At 36.9% G+C, this 9420-nt stretch overlaps 1 long non-coding RNA gene across 1 annotated transcript in view; it reads right to left on the bottom strand.

The window, feature by feature from the left end:
- Positions 1-7030: 7030 nt before the first annotated feature.
- The window catches only part of LOC141579516 (uncharacterized), a 196231-nt gene continuing 193841 nt past the window's right edge, over positions 7031-9420 (bottom strand). The window contains exon 3 of the long non-coding RNA XR_012511052.1: positions 7031-7118. This is a non-coding gene — a long non-coding RNA (uncharacterized LOC141579516). The remainder of the gene's footprint in view (positions 7119-9420) is intronic.

Raw genomic sequence — 9420 nt, 5'->3', positions numbered from 1 at the left:
CAAGGACCTGAAGGTCCCAGTCCAACAGCACTCCCCAGTCAAGCCTTCAGATGATGTCTCAGTCCTCACTGATGCTTTAATTTCAGTCTTATGAGATACCCTCACTCAGAGCGCCCAACGAAGTCATGCCAGAACTCCTGACCCACAGAAACGGGAAACAAATAAATGTGTGTTGCTTTAAGTTGCTATATTTTGTGGCAATTTGTTGTACAGCAACAAATAACTAGTTCAGTAAGGGACAAATAAAACATTTGCATTTTCCCCAGATCTCTTTTGTAACCAATCTTTCAATTTTTAATTCAAGTGTTCATTGAATACATGTTTACGAGGCATCTTCTTTATACAATTACTGTTATAGTTCCTACAAAGCCTGGAAAGATGAATCAGAGAGAGACTCTGCCCTCAAGAAGTCTAGTGCAGGTAGGTAAGGTGTGCTCAAGAATAACTATTAAGACCAGGTGGGAAGTGCTAATTCACCCAGGAGTAGCTGGAGAAATCCATCAAGAACTCCTGGTGGAGGGGCATTTGAGCTAGATCTCAAAAAGCAGGTTGGATGTGCAGAGGAAGGCAAGGGAATGTGTATAAGCAAACACATCAAGATGAGGATTATAGGGTATTACAGCAGATAATAAACAATTCCTCTTGGCCACAGAATAGATACTTTCAGACTATAGGAAACATGTATGTAAACAGCCTTGGAGAAGTAGGCTGGGACCATGTTGTGAAGTCCCTTGAACACCGGGTGAAGGGCTAAAAAGTGGCATATTTTTAGAACATTTGTTCAAACTTCATTGCCAAGAACAATACAGTCCCAACATCCTTTATGAAACCTTCCTCATTCCATAGCTAATACTTTTAAATATTGGGCCAAAGGTAAAAACTTCCTGATTTTATCATGTCCCAGTTCATTTAAGATTACTTATCCATTGAGTTTCTCTGAAATGAATGACTCACTGCATTTTATGATGCAATTTGAAGACCACTGAAAATGAGAAATTAACACCATCTATAAAGTGTTGTATGCATTTTTACTATGTGTGAAGTTTTTTGGTCAATGTCTTCATTTGTTTCCAGTTTAGAAAAAAAACTCTTCTGACTATATTTTCTCCCAATGTCATTGACTTTAAGTATTTTCATTTATTCATCAGGGTTTGGAGACAAGCCACATGGTTGCAAAATATGTATTTACATCTAATTTGTACACAGCTTTTGCTTGTAATTTAACTGAAGGTAGCTGAAATGGTGCTTAAACAGACAATTTTCACTTACCAGCATGCAATCACTTCAAAAATCCATCCCAGAACATCCTGAAATTAATCTCCACTGGAGGCTCTCTCTACATAATCTCTATTAGCTGCAAAATTCTTTGTACAGGTTCCCAAGCTTTTCAAAAGCTTTCCTCTCATCCAGAGGGATATGGCTCGCTTTATAGTCTTTCGAATATTATTTTAGAAGAGAGCACACATGTACCATCTTGCTCCCTACTAGTAAAAGTTTTTTGCAATTCTTTGTTAATTATGCGCCAATATCTACTTAAATGCTCCAAACATCACATAACCAAGTATTCTCCAGGCTTTCAAAAGATCAACAAATAGTGATTCTCACCTTGTCTCTCTCAATTTTGCATTGTAGTACAGGTAATCCTATGGCAGCAACTGTCCAATGACCACATTACCATCCCCACACTTTCGCAGCTAAAAACAGTTTATTGTTCAGTGTCACAATTTGATTTTTTTTTTTTTTGATGGATGATGTTTAAGCAGTCTGGAGAATTAATGGGGTTCAGCAGAGGCCACAGTCCTAACTAGGTTTTGTAATTGATATCTGGGAGGCTGCAGCCTTTTTTTCCTTCTTGAGAGGCAGTGTAATTAGCCAAGGCTGTCTGTTTGTGCAAGGGAGGAGGAGGGGGAAGAGGAGGGGAGGGTAGGGAGGGAGGAAGAGGGAGGTCTGCAGTCCCCTGAGGGCTTGAAATTGCAGGGCTCTTTCCCCATCAAAACAATTCCATAGAAGCAAGAGAGGCAGAGTGCTTCTAGAAAAGAAAGGTTCTTCGAACATAGTATTTGCAATTTAGTACATTCATAATTCTCCAACTACTGTTCAAAAGAACTTAGTGGTTTATGCCTCTAAGTATGGGGTATATAAAACACAAATTTATTCACTTGAAATTATTTTAAATTTCCAATAAAATTCACATTGGAGTATGTCTCGATAGTAAGTTCCTTGATTCTTTTAAAATTACTATACAACATATGGGAATTATTTTTAATAATAAATTCATTTGAGGACTATAACTTCATTTTTAAACTTATGATTTATACCCCTATATTTTAAATTTTGCATATACTTAATAATATGATACAATATCTGAATGGTTCAGGGACCAGCTTTAAATCATTTAACTTATGTGATGGAGACCATATGCAGAAAGGAGAGAATTTTTTTGAATGTGAAATGTAATATAACTCAAAGAGTTACATAAGTTTATAAAGAATCATTAATATTCTTTAATTTTGCCAACTTATCAAGCAGCTGATTTCACAAAAACTTTTTATAATCTTTTCCTTCTTTGCATTTATATTTCTATTCTTTTGTTTTGAAATGTATTGCTTAAAATAAAAAGATATACTTTTAGACACTCTATAATCTTGACTGCTGCAATTCTCCTTTAATATCAGCCTGTCAAGGTCAAAAGAATGTTTTCATTTTTGCTCTGCAGTATAGACCTCAAATCTCTTGAATGCTTTCCCTGTCATTTTTCTGTATATTAAATTCAAAATTCACCAAGTTCTAATATCTGTACAGGGCCCTCCTTATATTTTATTTAGTCTTCTACCCACAATATTCACTTTCTTTCTATCTCTTATCTCTCACTTTGATCCTTTTTCCCTTGGGTTTTTTGGGGTTTTTTTTTAGTGATTAGTGAAAGTTTACTATGCAAACACCAAAAAGACTGTTGGCAAATTGGGGGCACTCAAACTAAAACATGTAATGAGACTCAAGAGTATATTGGGGTCTTTTAGGTTTGGGGTTTTTTTTGTTTGTTTGTTTATACACCCGTATTTATTCTTTAGTTGACATCCTACTAGACTTCTAGAAGTAGACATAAGTTATGTTTTTAAAGTTATACTTAACATACAGTATTGTATTAGTTTCAGATGTACAACACAGTGATTCAATATTTTTATACATTATGAAATAATCACCACAATAAGTCCAGGTACCACCTGTCACCATATAAGGTTACAATACTATTGACTATATTCTTTATGTGTACATTACATCCCTGTGACTTATTTATCTTATATGTGGAAGTTTGTTTTAAGTTTTTATACATGATTCCATCCAACCGATTGCATAATCAATTAGTGTATTCATATCCATTCATTCTAAGCGCTGTAATCTGTGGTCTAAACAATTAAGCAAATCTAAACTCACTACTAAATTTACAATAAAACTAAGTGGACTGGTAATCAGGAGACAACATTTCTATACAAGACTGTAAATTTAGAAAGGCAATCACCCTTTGGTGTTGGTAATTTCTATTCTGGGTGGTTAGCAAACATTCAATGACATTCAATGAGTATTTATAGAATTAACGAACTCTGGGACGTGAATACTATCATTCTCCTCATTTTATTGATGAGATCACATCATTTCTAGTGGTGAAGCCAAGATCCAGACCCAAGTGGAGAACTCTGGAGTTTACTTTCTTAATTACTATGCAATTCTGCCTCTCTTAGCAATAAAAGATAGGCATCAAAAAGTCCCACTTTTAGTATGAGGCTCTGCTAAATGTATGAGAACTCAAGTAATAGCCTAGAAGAACAAAAGAATTTTACATCATTATATGAAGATTTTTTAAGTAATGTAATATTCTCACATTATCTTCTTCAAGTATGGAAAACATAGCCAGAATACTAAATATTTTGATGTTGGAAAATCATTGCCATATAATTTCTGCCGTAGCATTTACTTTTACCCAAATGCCAAAGCCTCATAATTGCAGGCTTGCAAAAACAATAAAAGAATGAAAGAGTCCACTCCTAAGGGTATAAGAGACTGAGATCGATATTAGGCTTTTACTGCTTGGTTTGCACATCTGAAGAAACATGTGAGACAAATGCCAAAGAAACACAATGGAGATCAGAGTACTCCGCAAACAGCTGGATTCGTCTCTGACAGCCACTAAGTCTTACATCTTTTCTCTAGAAAACCAGCATAGCGAATTTTCCTTTTAAAAGCTCCGATTTATCTTCTGTATCCTAGGTTGGATTTCAGATTGTGTAATAATCCATTATGTACTGTTAGTCGAGAATCTGGTACCAGTTATTGCTTCTGGATGCCCATGGCCCCCAAACCTTGATATTACAGATGATATGTTTAGTCAGGGAGCCCCTGAAGGCAACAACATACAAAGTCAGCAGGAATCCCTACAGAGAGGACACACAACAACCAGTTATTGTTCCAGCAGACTGCGTCTGGTTTCACGTGAATTTAGTTCAAGATTCGAAAGTCTTTTCAGTGATGAAATCCCAGGGCTCTGGCACAGGATCTCATGAGGCATAAGCGAACCCCGCTGAAGTTCAGCCACAGGGAGTGGAAGGTTGTGGGAGTGCATCACTGAGCCCCGGCAGTAGTCTCCACAGTTATTCATAACCGTGCACAGTCATGGAGCTTAGCTGAACCACCACACATCCAACAAAGGATGTATAGAAATCCAATCTTATTTTCTTAAGAGTTAACAAGATGATTTTAAATGCATTTTGTAATGATGAGTATCAAGTACAGAAAATCTTCATGGATTTAACAAAACAATTGAAAAATTAGGTAGGAATGTATCTTTTTTCTTATGAAAAAATGCCAGCATTTTAAACAAAAAAGTGAGACGTTGCAAGGCAAATGTTTACCTATTTAAATGAGCAAATTATTCTAAATATCATAGAATAATTTACATAAAAGTAACATAACTATACTGTAAGTAGAAGCCAGCATTAATTTTATTAGTTTAGTTACTATATTCATTTAATCTAAATCATTGGAGATTTATTATCATTGCTTACTCATTCTGTTTATATTAAAATATCTCTGGCTTAATATGACTATCATTACTAATACTATCACTTTGTACTTTTAAATCTTATTTATATATTATAAATGTTACATTATGTATTATATGATATATTATGTCACTGTTTTTATGTTCTTCTTATGTGTGAACAGAATGATCATTAATTTGGAGGGTCATCTAATTCCTAAGCTGTATGTCTGAGAAATGAGAAAATGGTTAATCCAGGAGAGTGGACATGGGACCACTTTCACAGACACGGAGAGAGTAATCTCTAACAGAACAACTACATTCAGAAGCTATATTATGGCCAAAGAACAGAACAGGTCATTTCTCTTTGTTACTAGATCAACATTTCTTTCACTACCCAGCGGGATCAGTGAGACAGAGGTGAATGTCCAGACCAATCTGACAATGAAAAGGCAAAGTTCAGGGGCAGCTTCTTTAAAAGACAGGTTGCCACAGGGGGAAAAAATTGTAAAGAAGGAAAGGTCTTCAGTTCATCAGGAAACCCTGTAGCTGTCTATTTATCACAATGCAATGTGTCTGACCCTCTGGAAACATACCCTTCTGCTCTTGTTCCTTGTCTAAATACGCGGAAGGACTAGTCAGCAGCTGTGTCCTGAGCACTAAGGGATGACTTCTGAATCCCTGAAAACTGACTGCTTTCTACTTTGTCTGCCTAGGTCTCAATCTTACAACCTCCATGAGCACAGCTAGAACAGAATGCTGAATCAATTTTCCTATTGTTACAGAATTTTAGCAGGGGCCCCAATGTTGAATATAATTAGACCAAAACCAGTTGAGTGGAGATCATTAATTCAAGGCTAAGACCCTGTCAGACTTGATGTGTGAGCCCCCAGCACTCACGATGGGGGTGTCCAGCTCATCATTCTCTACTTTAAGAATGTAGGTGGTGGAGATTCCCCAGCGAGACCTGTCAGTGGGTTATGCATCCCTCCCCACAACACACACACATTGTGTGAAGAAAGGAAGTGCCTCTACTCCCCACCAACCAAACTAAATGAGGAGGCTTCAAAGACACACCTGGAGAGTTACACCGGTGTCTCCTTGAAAGTTTGGTGACATGGGCTATTGTAGCTGAAAAAACTTAAACATGAAATCTTGATTCCCCTGAGAGCAGAGTGAGAAAAGAAACACTAAAATGGAAGTTAATTATTTTCTCACCATGGGTGGGACAAAAGTGTACGTATCCTGAAGACCAAATATGGATTCTGTAGAAGGGAGCTAAGCTTTAATCATCTTTCTGTGGCCTCTGAATAAAAAAGCTCCCCTGGAAGGATGCAGTGATGCCCCCAGAGAGAATCTGAAGTTTCAAAGATTCCTTTGGATTTAAAAAATTCCTATAAATTTGGGCATGTTCTCACAGAATCCAAGCCAATGAACATTTTCACACCACCAAATTAATGGTCATAAAACACTTTCTTCAGCATTAAAAAAAAAAAAAAAAAAAACCCTCATTTCCCAGTGGTTAGACTCAGATCAAACTAAAAACTTACTATCTGAAAAAAGTCAAGGCATTTCTTCCAACAGCTAGAATATTGTAATTGTTCTGAGCAACATTTTATGAAAGACATTCTGAAGATGATTCAGAAGACAACAGTCAGATGAATAAGGGTCTGGAAAGATGATCATATGAGAGAACGTGGGGTTATTAGCCAAGAAAAGAGAAAGTACAGAGCTTGTATGAGCCCTGCCTTCCAGCAACTGAATACCTGTCACGTAGGAGGACTTGCGTTATTCTGCACTATTCCATGGGGCAAAACTAAGATCATAAGGAAGAGTTCAAAGGGAGATCACGTGACCCCTATGTCAGCAAGAGCAGGAAGTAAGTTGAGCTGTTCAGAAAGAGAATTTGCTATTTAAAAAGTGATGCACCCCAGCCACTAATTATGTTCAAGCAGATTCTGGAAAATTCAAAATTCCAAAATTTAAAATTATAGTTAACATAGAGACCATACATCTCAATGGAACTTACTGAAATTGTCACAGGGACTTCGGGAAAGCCAAGGCCTGGGTTAGTCATTCCTTTCTGTTTAAAAAAAAGTGAGGATGTTTAGTGAATATTTACATATTAATTGCCATAAAATTTAAGTTATATCCATGTCTATTCTGTATCTTATCAACTTTTGAGGTTCTATTTAAATACGTTTCCTAAAAAGAGCACAGAACTGTTCTATTAGATTACGTGATTTGATTTAGCAGTTCCAAGGACAATCAATGTGTAACTTTGAGACTGTATATTGGTTATAAGACATATTTGTTGGAGTTTGTAGAAATTTCAGTGTGTTCTAGTAAGTTGTAAATTATGTTTTTATAGAAGGCAGAGTTTGCTTATCAACCTTGTGAAAATTAGCCTAAGTCATCACTAATATATTTCTAGTTCATTCAATTTATATAAAGTGCTAAGTAAATTCTCTTGAATTAGGAACATATCTAAAAGCACTCCTCCTTATAAATATTACTGTGCAAATAAGATAAATGCTGCTCTAACAGATTAATTTTAAGATACAGTGCACACATCTCATTTTTTCCAAAATCTTCTTTTCACATTTTTGCCAGGAATTTTCTCTTCTCCCTTTTCTATTCAGTTCCTACCTATAATTTAAGGCCCCAAGCAAGCCTTTTCATTACCATGAAGCCTTCCAAGACTGCCTCAGCCTAAGGTGAAATTTTATTTTGAATCTGTACTATGGCCATGTCTTAATTACTCTCTGCTATGCAGCTCTTATTATATGTTTTCTGTAACACCCTTTAGCCTTGTGTTTATTTTCTATTTGACTCTGTTGGCTTATTCCCTGTTCCAGCACAGTGTCTTGTATAAGGAGGGACATGGTAAATAATGATTTATTGATTGAGAAAAGTTGGAAAATTCATAGATGGGGAAACTGGCCAAACTATGATGAATTGCTATCCCAGTTATCTTTGCTGTGTAACAAATTACCCTAAAATTTAGTGGCTTAAAACAATCATTTTATTATGCTCAAATATTCTATTGGTCAGGAATTTGGAAAGAGTACAGCTGGGCTGGTTTCTCTCTATTCCATGATGTCTGAGGTCTCAGCTAGGAAGACTCTGAGGCTAGGAGTAACTCAATGACTGGGGGCTGGAATCATTTGAAGACTTACTGAATCACACGTCTGGTGTTTGGCTGGGAATGACTCAAAGATTAAGCCTACTAACCAGAGCACCTGTCTGTGGCTTCTCCATGTGGCTTGGCTTCTTCACAGCATGGGAGCCTCAGGGGAGTCAGGGCTCCCAGCAGGAGCATTCCAGCCAATCACGTGAAAGCTATATTGCTGTTTCTGATCTAGTTTCTGAAGTTGTATGGCATCCCTCCCTCCATCCTATACTGGTTAAAACACCCACAAGCCCACTCAGAGTCAAGGGGAGAAAACAGACTCCACCTCTTGGGAGGAGTAGCAAGGTGACATGATCAAAGATCAAATGGGATGGGAAATATTGTCGCAGCCATTTGGAAAGCATAACCTACAGTCTTTAAATTCTTTGCAAAATGCAATTTATGAGCCAGTTCTAGGCTATAATGGACTACATAGTATTTGGGTATGCTCAGTCTGTGACCAAATACTCTGAAACGATGGCATCCATGCCAAAGTACAACCTATTACTCACAACAGCAATAATAAACATGATTTATTGACGCACACTATTCAATACTTACTATATGCCTGACATGCATTATCTCATTCCATTATCAAAATAACAGCAAAAGCTCATTATTACAACATTTTACAAACAAGAAAATTGGGACACAAAAGAGGCAAGTAACCTGCCCAAGGTCTGATATCAGCCAGGTCTCTCTGACTCTGGAGTCCAGCTTCTTAACCCTGAGGCCATACCACCTCGTTGTAGGAAATTGTTCATCTTAAAGGTTCAGAGCCTTTCAGCCCTGCAGCTCTTTGTAAATACTTTGTCTGAGGAGGGTCACTTTTATCAGTGATTCCTCCTGGAGCATGTTACACTGTTCCTGGTTGTGTGTAGCTTGCACAAACCTTTCTAGAAACTTTGCCAAATTGTTTCCCCATCTGTTTCTCTAACCACAACTTGGTCATAATTGCTTCTGGCATCTGTTTTCATCAGCTCAGAGCATCATTTCTTCCCTTGTTCTTTCCTATAATAGCAGCAACAAAGGAGCAAGCAAGAACACATCCACAGAGAGCAACTAATATCCTCTTACAGCAACTTTTGTTCCTATGTTTGAATCATACTTTAGGGCTTTTATCTGCCTCTGAAGTAAAAGTCTTATTGCATATTAAAAAAAAAAAAAAGATTTACCTGAGTGCCTGAGTGAAGGCTTTCTCTGATTTATGGGG

This window comes from Camelus bactrianus, chromosome 12 (assembly GCF_048773025.1).
Source record: "Camelus bactrianus isolate YW-2024 breed Bactrian camel chromosome 12, ASM4877302v1, whole genome shotgun sequence".
Taxonomy (NCBI): domain Eukaryota; kingdom Metazoa; phylum Chordata; class Mammalia; order Artiodactyla; family Camelidae; genus Camelus; species Camelus bactrianus.
Note: the sequence above shows the minus strand (reverse complement) of the source record. Positions and strands in the feature narration are given on the sequence as shown.